Source organism: Molossus molossus, unplaced genomic scaffold (genome assembly GCF_014108415.1).
Source record: "Molossus molossus isolate mMolMol1 unplaced genomic scaffold, mMolMol1.p scaffold_m16_p_7, whole genome shotgun sequence".
Taxonomy (NCBI): domain Eukaryota; kingdom Metazoa; phylum Chordata; class Mammalia; order Chiroptera; family Molossidae; genus Molossus; species Molossus molossus.
This window is the reverse complement of record NW_023425401.1, coordinates 26,643,945-26,667,215: the sequence shown is the minus strand read 5'-3', so window position 1 is coordinate 26,667,215 and position 23,271 is coordinate 26,643,945. Positions and strand designations below refer to the sequence as shown.

The window sequence follows — 23,271 nt, the reverse complement described above, 5'->3', positions numbered from 1 at the left end:
TTGATACTCTGACCAGCAGTATATTGATAGATTAATATATGCTGACCTGTGTAGTTGAAGTTCAGTTATTTTTCACTAAGGTGTGATGTTTCTTATTTGAAATATCAGATCATTATTTAGTGTACCTTTTGTTCTGTAGATTGTCAGTTTTGCTGTTTGCATCTTTTTTCTTTTATAATCAACTCTGTTTTAAATATTTTTACAAATGTCTCCTGCAGCATGGTTACAAGGAATTAGTGTATTTATAAAGTGTGGCTTTGTTTAGCTCTAGGATATTTGTATCTCAGTTTTGCAAGATAATTCCAGTGTTCCTCAGACCAGTTTGCACTCATACCAGCAATGTTTAATGTCACTGTTGCTACCAAACTTGTTTTGTTCACTATTTTAATGCTCTTCAATGCTGTACATATAAAATAGTATATTGTTGCTTTATTTTTCATTTTTCTCAAAACTCATGAGTTTGAACATCTCTTTATATATTTTGCTCACTTGTATTTCTCCTTTCAGGAAATGTATATTCATGTCTTTTCCAGCTTTTCTATCAGGTCATTAGCCTGTATTACATTAAAAATTCTTCGAGGTCAGAGTTTAAAGAATTTATTCTGGAAAACCTTTATACGAGTTACTACCAGATGCCTGGGAGCTCTAAAGCTTATTGTGTGTCTTTTCCATTACACGAATGTGTGAATTTCTGTTCCAAACCCATGAGGGCTGGCTTGCAGTTATTAATTCTTTGGGGAGATATTTTAGTTTTTTATCTTGAGCCTAGGCAGTCACTTTTAAAAAATCTGACATCCCTTGAGGAAGACATAAAAGTATTTTAGGGTTAGTGGTCATGATTCGTTTTGTTATCTAAACAGTTTTAGAGTCTTTTATTTTTTTCCTTAAAATAAAATTTTTCTTTAATCCATAGTAACCCTCTTTATTGTAATCACTTCAATGAACTCATTTAAGAGAGTTACCAAGATTATTTCATTCAGTTTTGTGTTATGAGCTCATTTGATATTGATGAAGCAAATCTGAGAATTGTTCTCTCTTAGATTATTGAAATAGTTAATTTTGGGTGCTCTAAGCTGATCAACTTTAAATAGTTTTACTTGTAAATTATCACAAGTTCAAAACATTTTTAGCCCTGGCCGGTTTGGCTCAGCGGTTGGAGCGTCGGCCTGCGGTACAGAGAGACCCGGGTTCGGTTCCCGCTAAGGGCACGTACCTCGGTTGCAGTTGGTCCCCTGCCCTGGTTGGTCGTGCGGGTGGCAGCCACTCGATGTGTCACTTCACGTCGATGTTTCTATCTCTCTCTCTCCCTCCCGCTCTATCTGAACGGAAAATGGAAAAATGTCCTCGGGTGAGGATAAAAAAAAAAAATAAAAAAATAAAAAAAAAAAACATTTTTAAAGCTTCACAAATATATTTTGTTTACAAAAGAACTAGAAAGAATTTTCTTTCTTTGAATAAGTCTGCTTTCTTCTCTATTTCTAAAATATTTTCTGTAACTGTTTGATGGCAATATCTACAGCTATTCTTAAGATCCTAGAGAAAAGCTGTTATTACTTCATACATCAATATCTGCAAAAATTATCCTTTTAAACAGTATTTTCTAGTTTCTTTATTGTTTAAAGAAATCCTTACGGCCAGTGTTTTTTATTTATTTATTTATTTGTTTGTTTATTTGTTTGTTTGTTTTTGTTACAGATGTTTCTCATTTCCCCCCATTGACACCCTCCGCCGCTCCCCCTGCCCCGCCTCATCCCCAGCTTTGTTGTCTATGTTCATTGGTCATGCATACATGCATGTAAGTTCTGTGGTTTATCTCTTCCCTTCCAATCCCCTCTCCTCTGAGGCTTGTCAGTCTGTACTCCACCTCTATGTCTCTGGGTGTATTTTGCTCATCAGTTTGTTTTGTTTATTACATTCCACAAATAAGTGAGATCATGTAATATTTGTCTTTCTCTGCTTGGCTTATTTCGCTTAGCATAATACTTTCCAGGTCCTTCCATACTGTCTCAAAGGATAAGAGATCTTTCTTTCTTACAGCTGCATAGTACTCCATTGTGTACATGTACCACAGCTTTTCTATCCACTCATCTACTGATGGTCACTTGGGTTGTTTCCAGATCTTAGCTACTGTAAACAGGGCTGCTACAAACATAGGGGTGCATATATTCTTTCTGATTGGTGTTTCAGGTTTCTTAGGGTATATTCCTAGAAGTAGGGTCACTGGGTCAAATGGAAGTTCAATTTTTACTTTTTTGACGTAATACCATAGTGTTTTCCACAGTGGCTGCACCAGTTTGCATTCCCACCAGCAGTGTACTAGAGTTTCCTTTTCTCCACAACCTTGCCAACACTTGTTGTTTGATGATTTGTTGATGGTGGCCATTCTTATAGGTATGAGGTGATACCTCATAGTTGTTTTTATTTGCATCTCTCTGATGATTAGTGATGTTGAGCATTTCTTCGTATGTCTCTTAGCCATTTGTATATCCTTTTTGGAGAGGTGTCATTTAGGTCCTCTGCCCATTTTTTAATTGGGTTCTTTGTCTTCCTTTTGTTGAATTGTACATGCACTCTATATATTTTGGAAATTAACCCTTTATCTGATGCATCATTGGCGATTATGGTCTCCCATATAGTGGGATGCCTTTCTGTTTTGATGGTTGACTCTTGCTGTGTAGCAGCTTTTTAGTTTAATGTAGTCCCATGTGTTCATTTTTTCCTTTGTTTCTCTTAGGTGATGTATCAGTGAAAATTCTGCTGCGTATGATGTTTGAGATTTTGTTGCTGGCATTTTCTTCTAGAATTTTTATGGATTCACGAGTTACATTTAAGTCTTTTATTCATTTTGGGTTTATTCTCATGTATGGTGTAAGTTGGTGTTCTAGCTTCTTTTTTTGCAAGTAGCTCTCCAATTTTCCCAACACCATTTTTTGAAGAGAATGTCTTGACTCCACTCTATGCTCTTGCCACCTTTGTCAAATATTAATTGAACATATTGTCTTGGCTCAATTTCTGGGTTGTCTATTCTGTTCCATTGAGCTATCTGCCTATTTTTGTGCCAGTACCAGGCTGTTTCGATTACAGTAGCTTTGTAGTAATACCTGAGATCTGGTAATGTGATCCCTCCAACTTTATTCTTCTTTTTCAAGATTGCTGTAGCTATTTGGGGCCAAATAAAGCAAAAGTTTATTTGGTTCTATATAAACTTTTGGAGTGTTTGTTCTAGTTCTGTGAAGTATGTTGTTGGTATTTTGATGGGGATTGAATTGAATCTGTAGATTGCTTTGGGTAATATGAACATTTAATTATGTTAATTCTTCCAATCCATGAACAAGGAATAGGCTTCCACTTTTTTATATCTTCCTCTATTTCTTTTTTCAATGACCTGTAGTTTTCTGTGAAGAGTTCCTTTACTTCTTTAGTTAAGTTTATTCCTAGGTATCTTAATTTTTTTTGCTACGATGGTAAATAGGATTTTTTTTTTGGTTTGTCTTTCTTTGTTTTCATCATTGGTATATAAGAATTGCGTTGATTTCTTGATGTTAATTTTGTATCCTGCTACTTTGCCAAATCCATTTATTAAGTCTAGTAGATTTTTGATGGAATCTTTACAGTTTTCTATGTACAATATCATGTCATCTACAAATAATGACAGTTTCACTTCCTCCTTTCCAATTTGGATCCCCTTTATTTTTTCTTTATGTCTGATTGCTGTGGCTAAGACTTCCAGTACTATGTTAAATAAGGGTGGTGAAAGTGGGCATCCCTGTCTTGTTCTCGTTCTTAAGGGGAATGCTTTTAGTTTTTGCCCATTGAGTATGACGTTGGCTGTAGGTTTTTCATATATGGCCTTTATTATGTCTAGATATGATCCCTCTATTCCCACATTGCTGAGTGTTTTTATCAGAAATGGATGCTGGATTTTGTCGAAGGCTTTTTCGGCATCTATTGATATGATCATATGGTTTTTATCTTTTCTTTTGTTTATGTGGTGTATGACATTTATTGATTTGCGAATATTGTACCATCCTTGCATGCCTGGGATAAAACCCACTTGGTCATGATGATTAATTTTTTTGATGTATTGCTGGATTCGATTTGCTAATATTTTGTTAAAGATTTTGGCATCTGTGTTCATCAGGGATATTGGCCTGCAGTTTTCTTTTGTTTGTAGTGTCTTTATCTGGTTTCAGAATTAGGATTATGCTGGCCTCATGAAATGAGTTTGGAAGAGTTCCATCTTCTTGGATTTTTGGAATAGTTTGAGGAGAATGGGTATTAGATCTTCTTTGAATGTGCAGTATAACTCCCCTGTGAAGCCATCTGAGCCTGGGCTTTTGTTTGTTAGGAGTTTCTTAATTACATCTTTAATTTCCTTTGTTGTTATTGGTCTGTTCAAGTTTTCTATCTCTTCCTGATTTAGTTTGGGAGGCTGTGTATTTCTAGAAATTTGTTCATTTCTCCTAGATTGTCCAATTTGTTGGTGTATAATTGTTCATAGTATGTTTCGATGGACCTTTGTATTTCTGTGGTATCAGTTGTTACTTCTCCTCTTTCATTTCTGATTTTAATTATTTGGTTTCTCTCTTTTTGTTTCTTGGTGAGTCTGGCTAAAGGTACATCAATCTTGTTTATCTTTTCAAAGAATCAGATTTTTGTTTTACTGATCTTTTGAATTGTTTTTTTTAGTCTCTGTGTTGTTTATTTCTGCCCTGACCTTTACTATTTCCTTCCTCCTACTAGCTCTGGTTTTTTCTTTTTGTTTACTTTCTAGTTCTTTAAGTTATAGGGTTAGACAAACATTAGGAATTGTTTTTTGTTTCTTGAGGTAGACTTGTAGTGCTATGAACTTCCCTCTCAGGGCTGCTTTTGCTGTGTCCTGTAGATTCTGTGTTGTTGTATGTTTGTTTTCATTGGTTTCCAGGAAATTTTCAATTTCTCCCTTGATCTCATTAGTAACCCATTTGTTGTTTAATAACATACTATTTAGCCTTCAAGTATTTGAATGTTTTACTGTGTTTTTATTGTAATTGAGTTCTAGTTTCATGCCACTGCGATCTGAGAAAATGCTTGATAAGATTTCAATTTTTTTTGTATTTGTAGAGACTTGCTTTGTGTTCTAACATGTGGTCTATCTTTCAGAATGACACAGGTGTACTTGAGAAGAATGTATATTTTGCAGCTTTGTGGTGAAATGTTCTGTAAATATCAGGGAAGCCCACCTGATCTAGTTTGTCTTGTAAGGATTCTATGTCCTTGTTAATTTTTTGTCTAGAAGATCTATCCAGTGGTGTCAAGGGCATGTTAAAATCACCCACTATGATCGTGTTGCTATTTAACTCTCTCTTGAAGTCCTCCAGAAGTTTTTTAATATATTTTGGTGCTCATGTATTTGGTGTATATGTGTTTACTAGGGTTATATTCTCTGGTTGGATTGATCCTTATAATATTATGTAGTGACCTTCTCTGTCTTTTATTATGGCCCTTGTTTTGAAGTCTATCTTGTCAGATATGAGTATTGCTACACCAGCTTTTTTTCATTTCCATTTGCTTGGAAAAATTTTTCCCATCCCTTCAATTTCATCCTGTTTGAGTCTTTTGCTGTGAGGGAGGTCTCTTGTAGACAGCATATATATGGGTCATGTTTTCTTATGCAATCAGCTACCCTATATAGGTCTTTTGATTGGAGCATTTGGTTTTTTGTTTTATCTTTATTGTTGAATGTATTGTAGATGTTCCTCATTTTTTCCCCATTGACCCCTCCTTTTCCACACACTGCTGTCTGTGTCCATTGGTTATGTATATACACAAATAAGTTTCTTGGTTTATTTCTTCCCACCCCCCAACCCCCATCACTTTGAGGTTTGTCAGTCTAGTAACCAATTTGTAATTATTAATCCCTTCATCTCTTTCACTCATTTCCCCAACCCTCCTCCCATCTGGCAACCAACAAAATGTTCTCTGTATCTATGAGAATGTTTCTGTTCTGCCTGTTCATTTTGTTTGTAGATTCAATTATCGATAGATATGTATTCATTGCCATTTTTGTTTATATTTTTTTATCTTTTTCTTCAAAAAGACCCGTCATTATTTCATACAATAACAGTTTGGTGGTGATGAACTCCTTTAACTTTTTCTTGTCTGGGAAACTATATGGCCATGGATTCTAAATGACAGCTTTGCAGGATAGAGTAATCTTGGTTGTAAGTTCTTGCTTTTCATCACTCGGAATATTTCTTGCCACTCCCTTCTGGCCTGCAAAGTTTCTTTTGAGAAATCAGCTGATAGCCGTATGGGAACTCCCTTGTAGGTAACTAGCTGCTTTTCTCTTGCTGCTTTTAAGATTCTCTCTTTGTCTTGAACCTTGTGCATTTTGATGATGATGTGTCTTGGTGTGGGCCTCTTGGGGTTTATCTTGTTTGGGACTCTCTCTGCTTCCTGGACTTGTATGTCTCTTTCCTTCACCAAGTTAGGGAAGTTTTCTGCCATTATTGTTTCAAGTAGGTTTTTGATTTCTTGTTCTCTCTCTTCTCCTTCTGGCACCCCCATGTTGCAAATGTTGGTGCAGTTGAAGTTGTCCCAGAGGCTCCTTACACTGTCCTCATTTTTTTTTTTTGGATTCTTTTTTCTTTTTGCTGTTCTGATTGGGTGTTTTTTGCTTTCTTATATTCCAAATCGATGGTTTGCTTATTGGATTTACGTACTCTACTATTGAATCTGTGTAAACTATTCTTTTTTTTTTTTATCCTCACCCGAGAACATTTTTCGATATTTTGTTCAGATAGCGTGAGAGGGAGAGAGAGAGAGAGAAACATCGACGTGAAAGGGACACATCGAGTGGCTGCCACCCACACGACCCAACCAGGGCCGGGGACAAACTGCAACCAAGGTACATGCCCTTAGCGGGAACCAAACCCGGGTCTCTCCGGATTGCAGGCCGACGCTCTAACCGCTGAGCCAAACCAGCCAGGGTGTGTGTAAACTATTCTTTATTTCAATTAGTGCCTCCTTCATTTCTGACTGTGCACCCTTCATTTCTGACTGGTCCTTTTTTATGCTCTTGAGGCCCACACTAAGTTCGCTGAGGTTCTCACTAAGTTTATTGAGCGTCCTTATAAACAGTATTTTGAACTCAGCATCTGTTAGATTGCTTATCTTCATTTTGCTTATTTCTTTTCTTGGGGTTTGTTCTGTTCTTTCATTTGGGACCTATTTCTTTTCTCCTCATTTTGGCTGCCTCTCTGTTTTGTTTCTGTGTATTATTTAATGAGAGGTATGTTGCTAGCTGCGACCAGATGCTGCTTGTTTGAAAGAATTCAGAAAACATGAAGCAGGATCCAAGTCAGGCCAATCCTATGGTTAAGCAAGTGGCAGCAGCTTGGGTGGGCCTGAACGTTGGGTGAGGTGGGGCCTGAGGGAATCACAAGAGCAGGGTAAACATTGTGATCCAAGTTGCTGGAGTCCCAGATATCGTGGCTGTCTGCTGCCCCAGGGAAGGGCTCACCAAAGGAACAAAGGCCTCTGACAGCACGTTTGTCCTGGAGAAAGTCCCCTCTCCAGCCCTCGTTCCAGTGCCAAACAGCTCATTTCTTCCCTGTATGTATTCAGTGCTCCTCGAACTGCCTCCTTTCCAAGTTTAGAGGAAGTGAGTCTGATAAGTCTGTGCATGGGCCCTTTAAGAGGAGCTGCCTGGGGCTCCAGCTGCTTCAACCTCCCTGAGCCTCAGTTCCTACTGGTTTTTCCAGCCAGAAGTTATGGGGACTTCTCTTGCTGGCACTGGAACCCTGAGTAGGGCGCCTTGTATGGGATGGGGACCCCTCAGTCCTCAGGGAGGACCTTCCCAGCCGAGGTGTCCTCCTGAAGTTTTTCCACCACAGGTGGGTGTGAGGCCAGCCTGTCGCACCTCCACCCCCTACCAGTGTCAGTGTGGCTGCTGCTTTAATTCCGTAGTTGTAGGACTTCCATTCAGCTTGATTTGAGGTGGTTCTGAATGATGGTTGTTCTGTCATTTAGTTGTAACTGATGTGGTTGTGGGAGGACGCGATACTGCATTTACCTACACTGACATCTTGACCAGACGTCTTTCTTTCTTTATTTATTTTATTCTCACCTGAGGACATTTTTCCATTTTTTGTTCAGATAGAGTGGGAGGGAGAACGAGGAAGAGAGAGAGAGAAAGAAACATCAACGTGAAAGGGACACATTGAGTGGCTGCTACCCGCACAACCCAACGAGGGCCGGGGACCAACTGCAACCAAGGTACTTGCCCTTAGCGGGAACCGAACCCAGGTTTCCCTGGACCGCAGGCCAACCCTCTAACCACTGAGCCATACTGGCCAGGGCTTGACTGGAAGTCTTGATTGGAACATTTAAGCCATTTACATTTAGGGTAATTATTGATAGTTACTAGTTGCTATTTTAATTTTATGCCTGTGTTTCTCTCTCTCTCTGTCTCTCTCTCTCTCTCTCTGTGTCTCTCTCTCTCTCTCTGTTTCTTCTTCTTCTTCCAATAGTCCCTTCAGCATTGCGTGCAGTGCTGGTTTAGTGGTAGTAAATTTCTTTAGCTTTGTTTTGTGTGTGTGTGAAGCTCTTTTTTTTCTCCTTTAATTTTGAATGATAGTTTTGCTGGATAGAGTAGTCTGTGATTCAGACCCTTGCCTTGCATTCCTTTGTACACTTCATGCCACTTACTTCTGACCTGCATGGTTTCTATTGAGAAATCTGTTGACAGTCTAATGGGAGTTCTCCTATAGGTAACTTTCTGTCTCTCTCTCCCGCTTCCTTTAAGATTCTTCTTTTGTCTGTAATGTTTGCCATTTTTATTATGATGTTGTCTAGCCATGGGTCTTCTGGGCTTCATCTTGCTGGGACTCTGTGTGTTTCCTGGACTTGAGTGAGGTTTTCCTTCACCAGTTTAGGGAAGTTTTCTGTCATTATTTGTTCAAACAGGTTTTCTGTTCCTTTCTGTGATTCTTCACCTTCCGGTATCCCTATAATGCGAATGTTGCTATGTTTTGAATTGTCCCACAGCTCCCTTAAACTTTCCTCTTGTTTTTTAAATTTTTTTTCATTTACTGTTCTATTTGAGTGTTTTTCTCTATCTTGTCTTCTACGTCACTGATTCAGTCTTCAGCTTCTTCTAATCTACTACTGAACCCTTCTACGGTATTTTTCATAACCGCTATGTCACTCTTTATTTTCTCTTGATTTTTATGCATAGCTTCTACCTCTTTTTTTAAGCTGAAGTAGTTCCCAGTGAGCTCTTTATAATTCTTATTAAGTTGCAAACTTTCCTCTTGCTTTTTAATTTTTTTTTCATTTACTGTTCTATTTGAGTGTTTTTCTCTACCTTGTCTTCTAAGTCAGTGATTCAGTCTTCAGCTTCTTCTAATCTACTACTGAACCCTTCTAAGGTATTTTTCATAACCACTATGTCATTCTTTATTTCCTCTTGATTTTTATGCATAGCTTCTACATCTTTTTTAAAGCTGAAGTAGTTCCCAGTGAGCTCTTTATAATTCTTATTAAGTTGCTTGTAGTTCTCACCAAATTATTTGAGCACCTTTAAAATCATTGCTTTGAATTCTTTATCTGACAAGTTGCTGTCTTCCATTTCCTGTAGTTCCTTTTCTGGTGATTCCTCTTTTTCTTTCCTTTGGGTGTTATTTCTTTGTCTTCCTATTTTAGCCATCTGGTAGCTCTAGATCCACTGAGGGATGTTTGGATGTGTATGCAGCTCACTGTATATCAGATAAGGCTATTGTGCCTCCCATTCTGTTTTGTTGTGTGTCGCCTCTTGCTTGCTGTGGATCCTGGAGGATTGACTACTGGGGGTTGGTATTGGTGTGTCCTGGTAGGTGCTGCTGCTGGATCACGTGGGCCCCTCTGGAGTTGTGTTCCCAGCAGGTTACTGGTGCCACCTGTAGCTGTATAGCTCAGGCCCTATTGGAGCCACACTCCCTGCCCACACCACGGGCAGCTGGATTGCAGTCCCTTTGGAGACCCGACTCCATACTTATCTTGTGGGTAGCTGGGTCAGCCAGGCCTCTTTTTTTTTTTTTTTTCACACAGGCCTCTTTGGTGCCCCAGTGCCCCGCAGGTACCGCGGGCAGCTGGATTGCTCAATCTCTTTGGAGACCAGGCTCCACACCTATCTTGTGGGCACCTGGGTCACACAGGCCTCTGTTGCCTCCGCACCCCACAGGTCCCACTGGCAGCTGGATAGCACAGTCCCTTTGGAGATCCCGCTCTACGCCTCTCTTGTGGGCAGTTGGGTCACACAGGCCTGTCTGGTGCCCCAGCAGCCTGCAGGTCCTGCGGGCAGCAGGATCGCACCAGTCCCTCTCGGGCTCCAGTACCTCTCCGGCTCCATCTTCCCACTGCTCTTGTAGGCCGCTGGGTATCACAGGCCTCTGTGGAAACCCAGGTCCCACTGCTGGCGGCTGGGGAGTGCTGCTGTACTGTGGGGCTCAGTTCTTGCTCAGCCTTTGCTGTAGTTTTGGGGATGGGTCTCAGCTGCTGGTCTGTGCTTCTGTTGGTTATGGCCAGTATTAATATCTATAACTTTCAAGTTAATGCAGAGGGAACGTTTGTGATATTTGCATACTATACATATTATAGTGATATATATGTGCCCATAGTTTAGTATTATTTAAGATAAAAGAGGATCCCTTATTTTTTTTATAATTAGAATTATAACAAAGCTTTAAAGTTTTCTAATTTATTCTAATTGCTTTCGTCTTAGGCTTTGTTTCTAATTTTCTTGTGTAAATGTTTTAATCTTGTAGATATTGGTGGGTAAAACATAAGAAAGTATTCCGTGGCCACTAATTTTAGGAAATGTAGCATGATTATGATTATTTTCTCTCTTGGGGGAATTCAGATGCATATTGAAGCTCTGAGAAATACTGCTGTTTAGAAAAATGGTTACTTTTTCTGATTTATCTTTTTTCCTAACTTCTTTTATCAAACAGTAGTTTTTTCAGGGCACTTTTTTTTTTTTTTTCTCCCTATTGGAACATAGAGTACTCTAGGGTACCAGTTTTGGAAATTGTGTTCCAGAGGCCATGGATTATATGCATTAGGATCACCTGGGTGTTTGTTGAAATGTAGACTTTTGGTATCCTAGAGCTAATTAATTTTAATTAGGGGTTAGCCATAGTAGACTTCTTAGGTGTTGTTTTTTATGCAGACTATCTGGATGGCATTTATGATCATTACTCTTACTTTTTACCTTCATTCGTCCCTCCGTCAACCTGTACAGCAATGTAGAAAGCCTTTGATGAGCACGCTCAGTTTGTCAGGTACCAGATCAAAGAACATAATAATATAAGATGCAAAAGAGAGTGATCAAGCATACTGATCTTTATCTTAACCATATAGGCTAAATTCCTATTTTACCTTAATTTTTTATATCATTTTCGTTTCAGAGTTGTATAAACATTGTTTTTATTTATTTATTATTATTTTTTTGTTAATCCTCACTGAGGATATGTTACCTTTTTTGTTTGTTTGTTTTAGAGAGCGTGGAAGGGAGGGAGGGAAAGAGAGAGAAAAACATCAATGTGAGAGAGACACATCAATTGGTTGCCCTCCTGCACAACCCAACCAGGCCCAGGATCAAACCTTCAACCTATGTACATTCCCTTGACAGGACTTAGACCCACAACCCCTCAGTCCATGGGCCAACGCTCTAACTGCTGAGCCAAACTGGCCAGGGCCAGAGTTGTATTATCATTTTAAATTATTAGATGGTATATTAAAATGAAGCGCTCTAGTTTCTTAGCACACTATTGATTATGAGAATTAGGTAGGTAACTGCCTACTGAATTGTATAGCCACACACCTTTCACAATAATTCACTGATTTCTCTCGCCCTTAATTTTCTTTCTTTTTTTTTTTTTTTTTTTTTTTTTGTGGTATGTGCCCCTAGCGGGAACCGAACCCGGGATTCTCTGGTCTACAGGCTGACTTTCAACTGCTGAGCCATACTGGCCAGGGCTCTCCCTTAATTTTTTAAATTGTTCCTAGTATCTTCTTCTCTTTGCACTTTTATTTTAGTACATATATAACATTTTGGGATAGTCCATGCTTAAATTTCTTATAATAATATTTTTGCTTTTGTTAGTTTATATTTTTTCTGCCATTATTGATCACAGTGTAGTTCATTTTACAATAGTTATATTATTCTATCAAAATTTTGAAGAAAATTTGACCTTTGTGATATAAGGGATTTATGGTATACTCTAAGCTTTAGTTCTCATTTCAAAATAATATATCATTTAAGAAAACTGTTAAAATCATCATTTGTTCTATCATATTCTGTTCAATTTTGTTCCCGTGGGTTACAGGTATAGTACATTTTTTGGGGAAGTAGTTTGAGGTTATTTCATACTAGTAAAATGATTTTTCTTTTGTTGTAATGATCTATTTTGTGGTCTATGAGAATTGGTATTCTGTTAGAGTAAATATTTAAGAATTCAGACTTTACTGTATAATTAAGCATACAACACTATACTGTCTTTTTTTAAAGTCCTCTCTGTAGAATTGTCCAAGGACCATCAAAAATTGAAATGATCAGGGCTACTATAGATTGAAGTCCCATTTTTATTGAATAGTTTTGTTTACTCAAAGTGGTTACTTTCTCACTTTTTATACTTTGTTGTTTTTTATCCTCACCCGAGGACATTTTTCCATTTTTTGTTCAGATAGAGTGGGAGGGAGAGAAAGAAAGAGAAACATCAACGTGAGAGAGACACATCGAGTGGTTGCCACCCACACAACCCAGACAGCGCCGGGGACAAACTGCTGCCGAGGTACGTGCCCTTAGCGGGAACCGGACCTGGGTCTCTCTGGACTGCAGGCCAACGCTGTAATCGCTGAGCCAAACTGGCCAGCGCTCACTTTTTATACTTTGTATCTTGAACTGCCATTTGACCCAGTGATTCCACTTCTAGGAATATACCCTACGAAGCCTGAAAAACCAATCAGAAAGAATATATGTATCTCTATGTTCTTAGCAGCACTATTTACAATTGCTGGGATCTGGAAACAGCCCAAGAGTCCATCAATAGATGAGTAGATAAAAAAGCTGTGGTACATATACACAATGGAATACTATGCAGTTGTAAGAAAGAGAGATCTCTTATCCTTTGAGACCACATGGAGGGACCTGGAGAGTATTATCCTAAGTGAAACAAGCCAATCAGAGAAAGTCAAATATCACATGATCTCACTTATTTGTGGAATATAATGAACAAAACAAACTGATGAGCAAAATAGACCTAGAGACATAGAAGTAGGGTACTGACTGAAAAACCTCAGAAAAGGGGTGGGGGAGGGAAAAGATAAACCACAGAACTTCCATGCATGTATACCTAACCATGGACATAGACAACAATGCTGGGGACGGTGTCGGGGGTGGATCAGGAGGAGGGTGTCAAGGGGGAGAAAAAGGAGAAACATCTGTAACAAAAATATATTAGTAAAAATAATTTTTAAAAAAAGTAAACTCAGGCGTAAGATACTGAAAGGGGAGAGGAAGGGATTCATATGGTGGAATAGTTGAATAAATTCTAGTATATTGCTACCATTAATTTAAATTCTGTTTATCTATACTGCTTAAAAATCCAACCATCTATTTTGTATTTCTTCCTACCACTTAACCATTAGGTGTTTTATACTTCATTACATTTTTCAAAGGTAGGTAAGTCAGAAGAGGGTAAATACTTCACCTGTATATAAGATGATTTAATAATAGCTAATGTTTGATGCTGCATCATATGCCAGACACTGTATTATAATTCTCCACCCTATTCCCCCTTTTAAAAAATTAACTTAGTATTTAACTATTATAACCTCTGTATTATTCAAACTGAGGAACAGAAAGCTTGAGTAATTTATATGTGCTTTTATAGATAGTAAGCGGATAAGATTAGAACCCAGATGGCCTGATTCAGATATCGTGTTTTGACAGAGGTCTGTAGAGGAGCATTTAGTTGAGGGACAAATAGAATTGTAAAACATTTGGTGTTCTAATCCGATAGCAGAATGTTCATGTGCCTTTCCACAGCGTAGTGTAATGGGAATGCAGGCACCTATTCACTTCCTGTCTTGCATAACTGAATTCATTCACATTAAATATAGATTCAATACTCTTTTTCTTTGTACTCTTAGTTTAGTGTGAACAGTTTTCCTTTTCAAGCTTGTTCAAGAGCATTGGCATCAGTCCTGCCAATCATAATGCAAAGGTGTTGAAGTGAATAAAATGTTTGAAAGTTTCTACCTTGAGGAAATTGATATTTAAAAAATTAAACAAAAAGAAAAGAAAAAACTTGGAAGCAGCAATCAGTAAGTCCACTGACAGCACGCATACCTGAGCCACCAGCAGATGTTTGTTTTGCTATTTTTCTATGTCGGTTTGCTTGTGTTTCCTCCAAGTTATGAATACTATGAGACCTGCTGTTGGAAAAAAAGATTGTATGCTTTTGTATTGAGAATGAAATTGGGAAAGTATGTGGTTTTCTTTCCTAATTTCTTGTTTCCTAAGTAGTCACTCCAAATGTACCTAAAATGTTTAGCTTATTGAATCTCCGCTCTTTTGTGTGTGTTATTCTCACCTGAAGATATTGTTCCATTGATTTTTAGACAGAGTGGAAGGGAGTGAGGGGGAAAGAGAGAGAGAGAGAGAAAAGCAGAAACATCGACTGACTGACTGCCTCCTGCACGACCCCAACCTGAGCCAGGGATGGAGCCTGCAACCCAGGTATGTGCCCTTGACCGGGAATCAAACCCACGACCTTTCTGTCCTCAATCTGATGCTCTTACTGCTGAACCAAAGCAGCCATGGAGAATCTTAGCTTTTTTGATTAAGCAACGAATATCTTTTTGATTTGTTCACGTGATTCTATCGTTGTTAAGAGAGATGGGCCCATAGACTCAATCTTTGTGCTCCGATGCCTCCTTTGTGCCAGACAAGGCTGCTATTAGAAGAATGGCATCCACTTTTTCCTGCTGACAGGCAGTTTCCATTAATCATGGCCAGAGAGTGCAGTGGGGAATAGAATACTTCGGCAAGGCTTACTATATTTTTATTATTTGGATACTGAGGAAAGTCAGTTTTCATTTCATTCTACTCTGGTTTCCTTAATAAGGATTTATAGAAACCTGAACGAATATAACATATTTTGAGACATTCAATTCCATAAGATATGGATGCTCTTCAAAGTGAATAGCCCTAGAATTACATTTTTCTCTTAGATTTTCTTTTTCTACCTAAAGGTGATAAAAAGATTAGCCAAAGAAGTTACTTGAAAGAAATATATAGCATTGAAGATTCAGTGCTTAAAAATAATGATTAAAAGAGCTATTTCTAAATGTGAAAATGAAAATACTATACTTTCAGAAAATACCTTTCTTATACAAACATGGAGATTCTCTCTGATTCATATTTTAATATATTTAATTGTTAAATTACCATCAATTTTTTTGTAATTTATTATTCCAAATATTAGAATTAATTTTTAAATTTAATTTTAGTATAAAGTAATATGTGAATGAATACTTTTTAATTGTAAGAAATTAGAAATATAATTAAAATTTCCTTTTTTCCCTGCCAGCATTCCGCTCGCCCAACCCCAATCACATTCCTCAAGTGTACCTTTAATACAAGGGTGCATATTTTGAACTTTGATTATCTGATATTTCTTTTGTTGTATTTTTAAAAAATACATAAAAAAAAAAAAGAAATGAATTATCAATGAGCCATCTGGGAAAGTAGTGTGGGGATAGTTCAAGAAACATAGAAATATTAAAGTATTAATAAGTAAAAGAGTGATCTGGATTTAGAAAAATCTTCACATACTGTTTGTTTACTGCTTCCAAGATATAACTTTGTAACATCTCAGATGGCTCACAAATATCCCATCTCCAGTATTTTGGCATCTCAGTACCCATTATTCTTTATTTTTGTTTCTGGATACAAATAGGAGAAGTAAGTCTAAAGAAGAATAAGAATGAAAAGCATATTTTTATTAACCTTTATTTGTTATTTACTGTGTATTTTATATTCCCCACTTGTCATAACAACCTTATGAAATAGTTACTGATATCATTGCCTTATAGATGAGAAACTGAGACAGAGTTTAAGTAAATAGCTGCCTAAAAACATGCAGCTTCTAAGCCCGAAATCAAACTTAGCTAGCTCCCGGGTCCATATTAACTACTTTATCGTGCTGCCTTCTAGAGTAGTCTTCCCCTTGGGCCAGAAACAGAAGCTCCTCATGCTTCCAGCAGCTTAGTCTGAGGGTTTGGTCAGGAAAATGAAAGTCACTCTGTGGAGGAATAGGGGCTTATACCACTGGGTGTGAATGTTAAGAAAGCTGTCACCATAGGTTAGAGGAGCTCTGCTGAACATGAACGAAATTGTCAATGAAATATTTATCCTGTAGCACTGAGGAGGTGGTGGGAGCTGACGTTAGGTCAGAGAACTTGACAGTGAAGATCTCAGCCTGAAGTGCACTGGCGAGTGGGTGGAGAAATGGATTTGGGGGGAAGTCTGCAAAGCCTGCCAGGACTGTGATGTGGAAGTTAATGGAAAGGTCTACAAGGCTGCAGCATCTGTAAAAGGCAAACATCAGAGTCCCTGGATCGCCTGAGAAAAATGACCTTCACTTTCCTTTTCTGTTTCAATTCTGAGGTTACTATCATGGAACTATACAGGGAGGTGGACTCCAGGAAATGTGATTTCCAGCATTAGAGTAAGTGAGGTGGCTGTGGTTAAGTGACCACAGGCAATCTGACATAACTAGCTGCTGTTTAAAAGTGGATACTGTAGTGCTTACTGGCCACATGGGTAAGGTGCCCAAAATATTGACATTTCCTTTCCTCTGTCCCCTTCTCCTTCCTTTTTGAGGACTGTGATATTGTCTTTTTCATTCATATTCTCCCTGCTCTGAGCATTCTGCATGACATGCAGTGAGTTCTTGATAAAGTGGTTCAGTGAATCACTCACTGATAGCATGAAGGCAAACAGCGAATTGAAGAGTTGCAAAATACCAAGAGGATAACCTAAGTGTAGGCCAAAGAAAGTGAAACTGGGCTTTTATAGGCCCAGCGGTATTTAAAATAGAGAGTTAACTCCTTCCCTAGCTTGCTGAATATCCAGCAGAGCCTTCATAATGTTTGCCATTCATTTATGAGTGAATCACAGGTTTTCTCTCCCTCTTTTTTCTTTTTTGAAAAAAATTTAATTAAAAGAGAGTAACATTAGTGAAGTAGAGAATCTTAAAAAATAAAGGTTCTTGTGATAGATGACGTTCTTTCTCTCTTTTTATTTATAGAAGCTACACAAATGACTTGAGGTCTTTTTACATTAGTGACTTTGGCAATGAAAAGCCCTTTTATTTTGATTGCATTAGGCAACTCTTTCCTTCACAATTCCTATAATTTGTACCATTTATTGTCAGTGTTTATTTCAAAAGTTGGCTTTGATATAATTTATTTTTTAGTGGTTGAGCTGATGCTTTGAATCTACATTTTGTTTATATAGTAATATCACTTTATAAAATAATAACTTTCATATGTCTAATTATACATTCCGGAGAAAGCTAATAGTTTTCTCTAGTAGTTTTAACTTCTGCACTGATAGCCAGTAATAACAACTGGGGATAATTTTTTAATACACTTATTGTAGAAATGAAAATGTTTAGTCTTTAGGACTGGAATCTCATCTATCATAATATAATTCAACTTACTTTATACTGGGAAAATTGCTTTTCTTCTCCTGCATGAGAGCTTTTTATAGGACAGTGAATTAATTTATATACCTAGCCCACCTTCAAATGTTAAATCACCATACTTCAGTGATTTTCAACCGGTGTGCCACAAGAATTTTTAAAACATGCAATACTTGACTGTTTAGTCAGGGATACCCACCTCTTTTCCTTTCGATTGTCAAATAAAAAAATGACAACAGCCAACACAATATTAGCCATGTGGTGTGAATGAATCAAAATTATACTTATTTCTTTTGTCAGATTGGCAAAAGATACATTTTTTGGTGTGCCACAGAATTTTAGTAATTAGTTCCTGTGCCATGAGATGGAGAAGGCTGAGAATCACTGCCATACTTCATATATTACTTGGACTAAGAAAAACTTTTTCTTGAACTTATTAAAACATATGGTTCTAATCTTTGAGTTTTTATTATAGTGCTTCCACTAGTTTCAAATAGTATATTTTTTCTTCCACCTTTCCAGGTCGTTTCTTTGACATTAAGCCAAAACAACTCTAATCCCATTGATCCTGTAGGTTGTTGTTTTACTGATCCATGAAGCATTCACTGTCTAGTATCACATAGTCCATTTTATGATTTTATAATATTCTAGTTTTAGTACTTAATCGTTTTGTTTTTCACATCTTTCGAGATCCCAGTAATTCTACAGTTATTTCATCTATTTCGATTTTGCTAATTTTCAGCTTTATCTCACAGCACTTAAAGGGTAGATCATGATGTCTGATGCATGCAACATAATTTTCAGGCTCACTGATTTGATCTTTAGCATATTTTGTCCTCTTGGGTGAACCTTCAGAGTCCAGTAAAGGGAAGATAATACTTTAAGGTAAACTTTTGTTTATAATAGAGAGAAACATGAATTTATGTTATGTTTTCCTCACAATTGTTAAAATTGTAGGTAATTATTTTTGGTATGAGTGTGTTGGTCATATTTATTCCTAAGTTGAATAGTTCTTTATGTTAAGCAGTAAAAATTGGATGCATGGGAATCTAGGTATTTGTGTACTCTCTAATTTTTGCTTGTGACTTCTTGTCCTACTCTTAAACCATGGTCAAGTAAATGTTTTCAACATATATCTATTGAGGAACTAATAATGTAAGGCACTGTGCAGTAGATGATGAATAGAATACCAAAATGAAGACATGCTCTATGCCCTCTAGGAAACAGAAAGTTGATTGTCAAGGAAATGTAATATAAATTAGAAAGTATCCATACTGAGAGGCATAGTTAAATTGCCCTAGTAGGTAACATGATAGTACTGAAATGGAAGAGAAAAGACAGAAGATTGAGGTGAGCAACAAAGACTGCAAGTTGATTGTTATTGCCCAAAGCCTGGGCATTAATAAGCTGAAAATGTTAAAGTAAGAGCAAACCAGACACTTGTAAAAGCATTGGAACCTTTAGCATAAAATTTAGTGTAAAAATTTTGAACCACATTTGAGTATCGTAGTACCTATAGCCATCTTTCTTACAGCATGTTTTTATGATAGGCATTTTGATGGCAACAGCCTCTTGCATTACTATCTTGGCAAAATATTAAAGATGTTAATTGAATTAAATATTACTAATTTAGTTTTAATACAGATTTACTGATAAATTAAGGTTATTAATGACTGAGTATTAGCACACCTTTTGAAAGAAAAAAATCACTATTTCAACCATTTAATTTTTTCAGATAAATAGGTATGCATATTTTTGGGGAGAGCGTCTTTTTTCTTCTTCTTTTTCTTTTCTTTAAATACATTTTTATTGATATTTTTTTTTTAGAGAGAGAGAGAGGAAATGAGAGGGAGACAGAGATAGAAACATTGCTTGGCTACTTCCTGCACACCTCTTCTGGGGATCAAGCCCAAAACCCAGGCATGTGCTCTGACTTGAATCGAACCAATGACCTCTTGGTGCATGGGATGACACTCAATCCACTGAGTCACACTGGCTGGGCTCTTTTCTTTTCCCATCACCATTTGTCCCCTCTATGCCCTTTTCCATACTCCTTCCCACTGCAATCATTTCTGTACTAAGAAAATTCCAATCATTCGTGTATTGATCAAGTTTTTTAAGCTTAAATAAATTTCTTGAATTTATTCCATTAGAAATACGTTGTATATGGATATAATTTAGAATTACACTTAAGAAAGTAACTAACCATTTAAAATGTAATGGTATTTTTCTTTCTAGATGCTATAAAATCAAATCGAGGGTTGTAGATAACATTAAAATCTAGAAGACAGTATAGCATATGGTGGAAAGTACTTGAATTAACACAAGGTTGATTTGATTTCTAGTCCATATTCTGCCAGTAACCCTTTATGTTGCTGTGGGTAAGTACTATAATTTATCTTGTTTGCACTCATGTTCTAATCCTCAGAACCTGAGAATGTTACCTTACATGGCAAAAGGGGCTTTGCAGGTATGATTAAAGTTAGGCACCTGGAGATGGGAAAACTAACTAGAATTATCCTTGTGCCCCCATTCAATCTCATGAGTACCTAAAAGGAGAGGATCTTTCCTGGTTTTAAGTAAGAGGGAGATGTGACTGCAGACAATGGGTCAGAGAGATGCAGCATTGCCGCCTTTGAAGATAGAAGAAAAGGGCCACGAGCCAAGGAATGAAGGCAGCCTCTAGAAGATGGAAAAGGCAAGCAAACTGATTCTCTCTAGAAAGCAATGCAGCCCCACCAACACCTTTGTTAGCCCAGTGGCACCCGTGTCAGAATTCTGACCTACACAACTGTGAGTTAATACATTTTTTTTGTTTTAAGCCACTACACTTGTAATAATTATTATGGCAGTGATAGAAACTAATACACAGAATGATTTCTACTCTTCTTTTTTTTTAATCTTCACCCGAGCATATTTTTCCATTTATCATCAGATAGAGTGGGGGGGAGGGGGGGAGAGAGAGAGAGTGACAGAAAGAAACATCAATGTGATAGAGCCACATCAACTGGCTGCCTTCCGCACGACCCGACCAAGGCAGGGGCCAACTACAACCAAGGTATGTGCCCTTGACTGGAATCAAACCCGCGACTCATTGGTCCGCAAGCCGATGTTCTATCCACTGTGCCAAACCAGCCAGGACTCTACTTTTCTTTTGACATGGGAAATGATTTATAACACCACATAATTTTTACTTGAAGGCATAGATGTTAGAAGTAAATGATATATTCAGTCACACTTTTGGAAAGTTCTGCAGTGCAAGTAGTTCATACTCACTTAAATGTTTTACATCATTAACTAATATAGAGTCCATAGGTGCATTTACAGTGCTTAGTTTTTTCTTCATCAATGGAAATTAAAATAATTCTGTAAGTGGCATTTTAGCCTTATTAGATATGACAAATATGAAATCTAATTATTTAAGTAGTAATGGAAAATTTGTTTATTTTGTTAAGTTTACTACTATTAAAATTGACTCATGATCCAGTTATGGCTGATGATTTTTTTTAATCACAGCTTTGCTGAGATATAATTCAAGTAACCATACAATTCACCCATTAAAATTGGACAATTCAGTGACTTTATTAATTTGTAGACTTGGGCCGCAATTAACACAATCAATTTTAGAACATTTTCATCACTGTCATGCAAAAAAATATCTTAAATCCTTTATCCGCCCATTTTCCACTCTTCCAACCTCAAGCCCTAGGCAACTACTTATCTACTTTCTGTCACAAAAATTTGCTTTCTGAACATTCCATATAAATGGAATAATATGTATTATTTAATGACTGCAATTTTTCACTTAACATAATATTTTCAATATTTATTCATGTTATAGCATATATCAGTACTTCATTTCTTTTTATTTTTATATAATAATACCTCATTATGGGTATACCAGAGTTTATTTATCTATTCATCTGTCACATGATGAACATTTGTTTGGTTTCGATTTTTTTCCCCCACTTTTGGCTGTTATAAGTCATGCTACTGTGAATATTCATCTACAAGTTGTTTTCTATGAACATGAATTTTCACTTATCTTGAGTATATACCTAGGAGTGGAATTGTTGGGTCACATGGTAATTCTAATTTTAACATTTAAGAAACTGCCCGACTGTTTTCCAAAGTGGCTGTACTAGTTTTCAGTCTCACTAGTAATGCATGAGGGCTCCAGTTTTTCCACATCCTCATCAGCATTTATTATTGTCTGTCCTTTCAATTAACCGTCCTAGTGGGTGTGAAGTGGTATCTCACTGTAGCTTTGATTTACATTTCTTTGTTGGCTAATGACACTGATGATATTTTAAAAGAAAAAAAAAAAAAATGTCGCCCCCTTTCCCTCCCAGTTACCTGTGCTATTTCATATAATGCTAAAATGTTTCTAGTTGGACTGTCAAACAAATGAAAAGTGACTGAGATTATACATCTGTAGTAAAGTGTAGTTAATCCTCTTCGTTATTGCCATCATCCCCCAAATCTATTTCCCCTGAGTTAGGAAAGAAAAACCTAATGTGATATGAGGAAGATCCAGAAAGATACTCAAGAATAATTGAAAGAGTATACTCATAGCACTGTTTTCTTTTACTGCCCTTATCACAATTATAATTAAATTTTTTGTATGTTTATCCATTTACTGAATGAATGAACAGAGACTCGTTACATAATAATGATCTGGTCATTTATCTTGGAATATTTAAGTTGCTGTTCCATGAATACTAGGATAAGTTCAGACAATAAAACTGGGCCCAACAACTAGAACTGTCTTACAGTGGAACATACTGCTTGTTCTTTGAAATAGTTAAAGCTACATGACTATCAGGGATATTTTACATTTTACGAAGGGCTTTCTGTATGAGGTAGAGAGAGAAGATTAGATAATATAATTTTAAGGTATATGTGAAATAACCATGATTACATCCAGATTCCTTTGAGCTCAGTATGTTGTGGGTCCTCCTTTACATTTCCAGTCCAATAGCCTTCTGTACTCTCATCCGACCCAGCAATCTACTTCCCCAGGCACCTCCTGCTCTCACTTAAACTTCTAATATCTGACATGGGTCCTATGTTTAGTCATTGTATAGCGCTTTTGCTACCATCCTTGATTCTCTCACCCTCTTGTTAATCCAAACTTGCTCTGTTCCCATTCCTGAAATGTGTTCCTTTAGGCATTTTATCTACACCCACCTGTAAGATGAATGTAGAGTTTTTATCATTATGAAGGGTGTTACAAATATGACTCTTAAATTTAAGAACAGTTCTGACTATAGTTGAGATTTGGAAAGATCTGAGCAGTGTGATTGTATTCTTTTATTATACCTGTGTTGTATTTACTTTATTTATAAGTACTTATTCATGTACTTATTTGCTATCTGTAGACTCATAGACCTGAAACCCCGTGGACAGGAGCTGCCCTGTCTACCACTCTATTCACAACTACCATAAGGTTTGGTTCACAGTAGTACTTAGTATTTCAAAAGTAAGTTCTTCCATCTTCCAGCATGTTGATGTATTTGAAGCCAGTGTACTTTGG

The 23,271-nt window shown here is 37.1% G+C and overlaps 1 protein-coding gene across 4 annotated transcripts in view; it reads left to right on the top strand.

Annotated features, from left to right (window-relative positions):
• Positions 1 to 23,271, top strand: part of PHF14 (PHD finger protein 14) — a 178,650-nt gene that overhangs the window by 72,431 nt on the left and 82,948 nt on the right. The gene's annotated exons all lie outside the window — the stretch shown is intronic.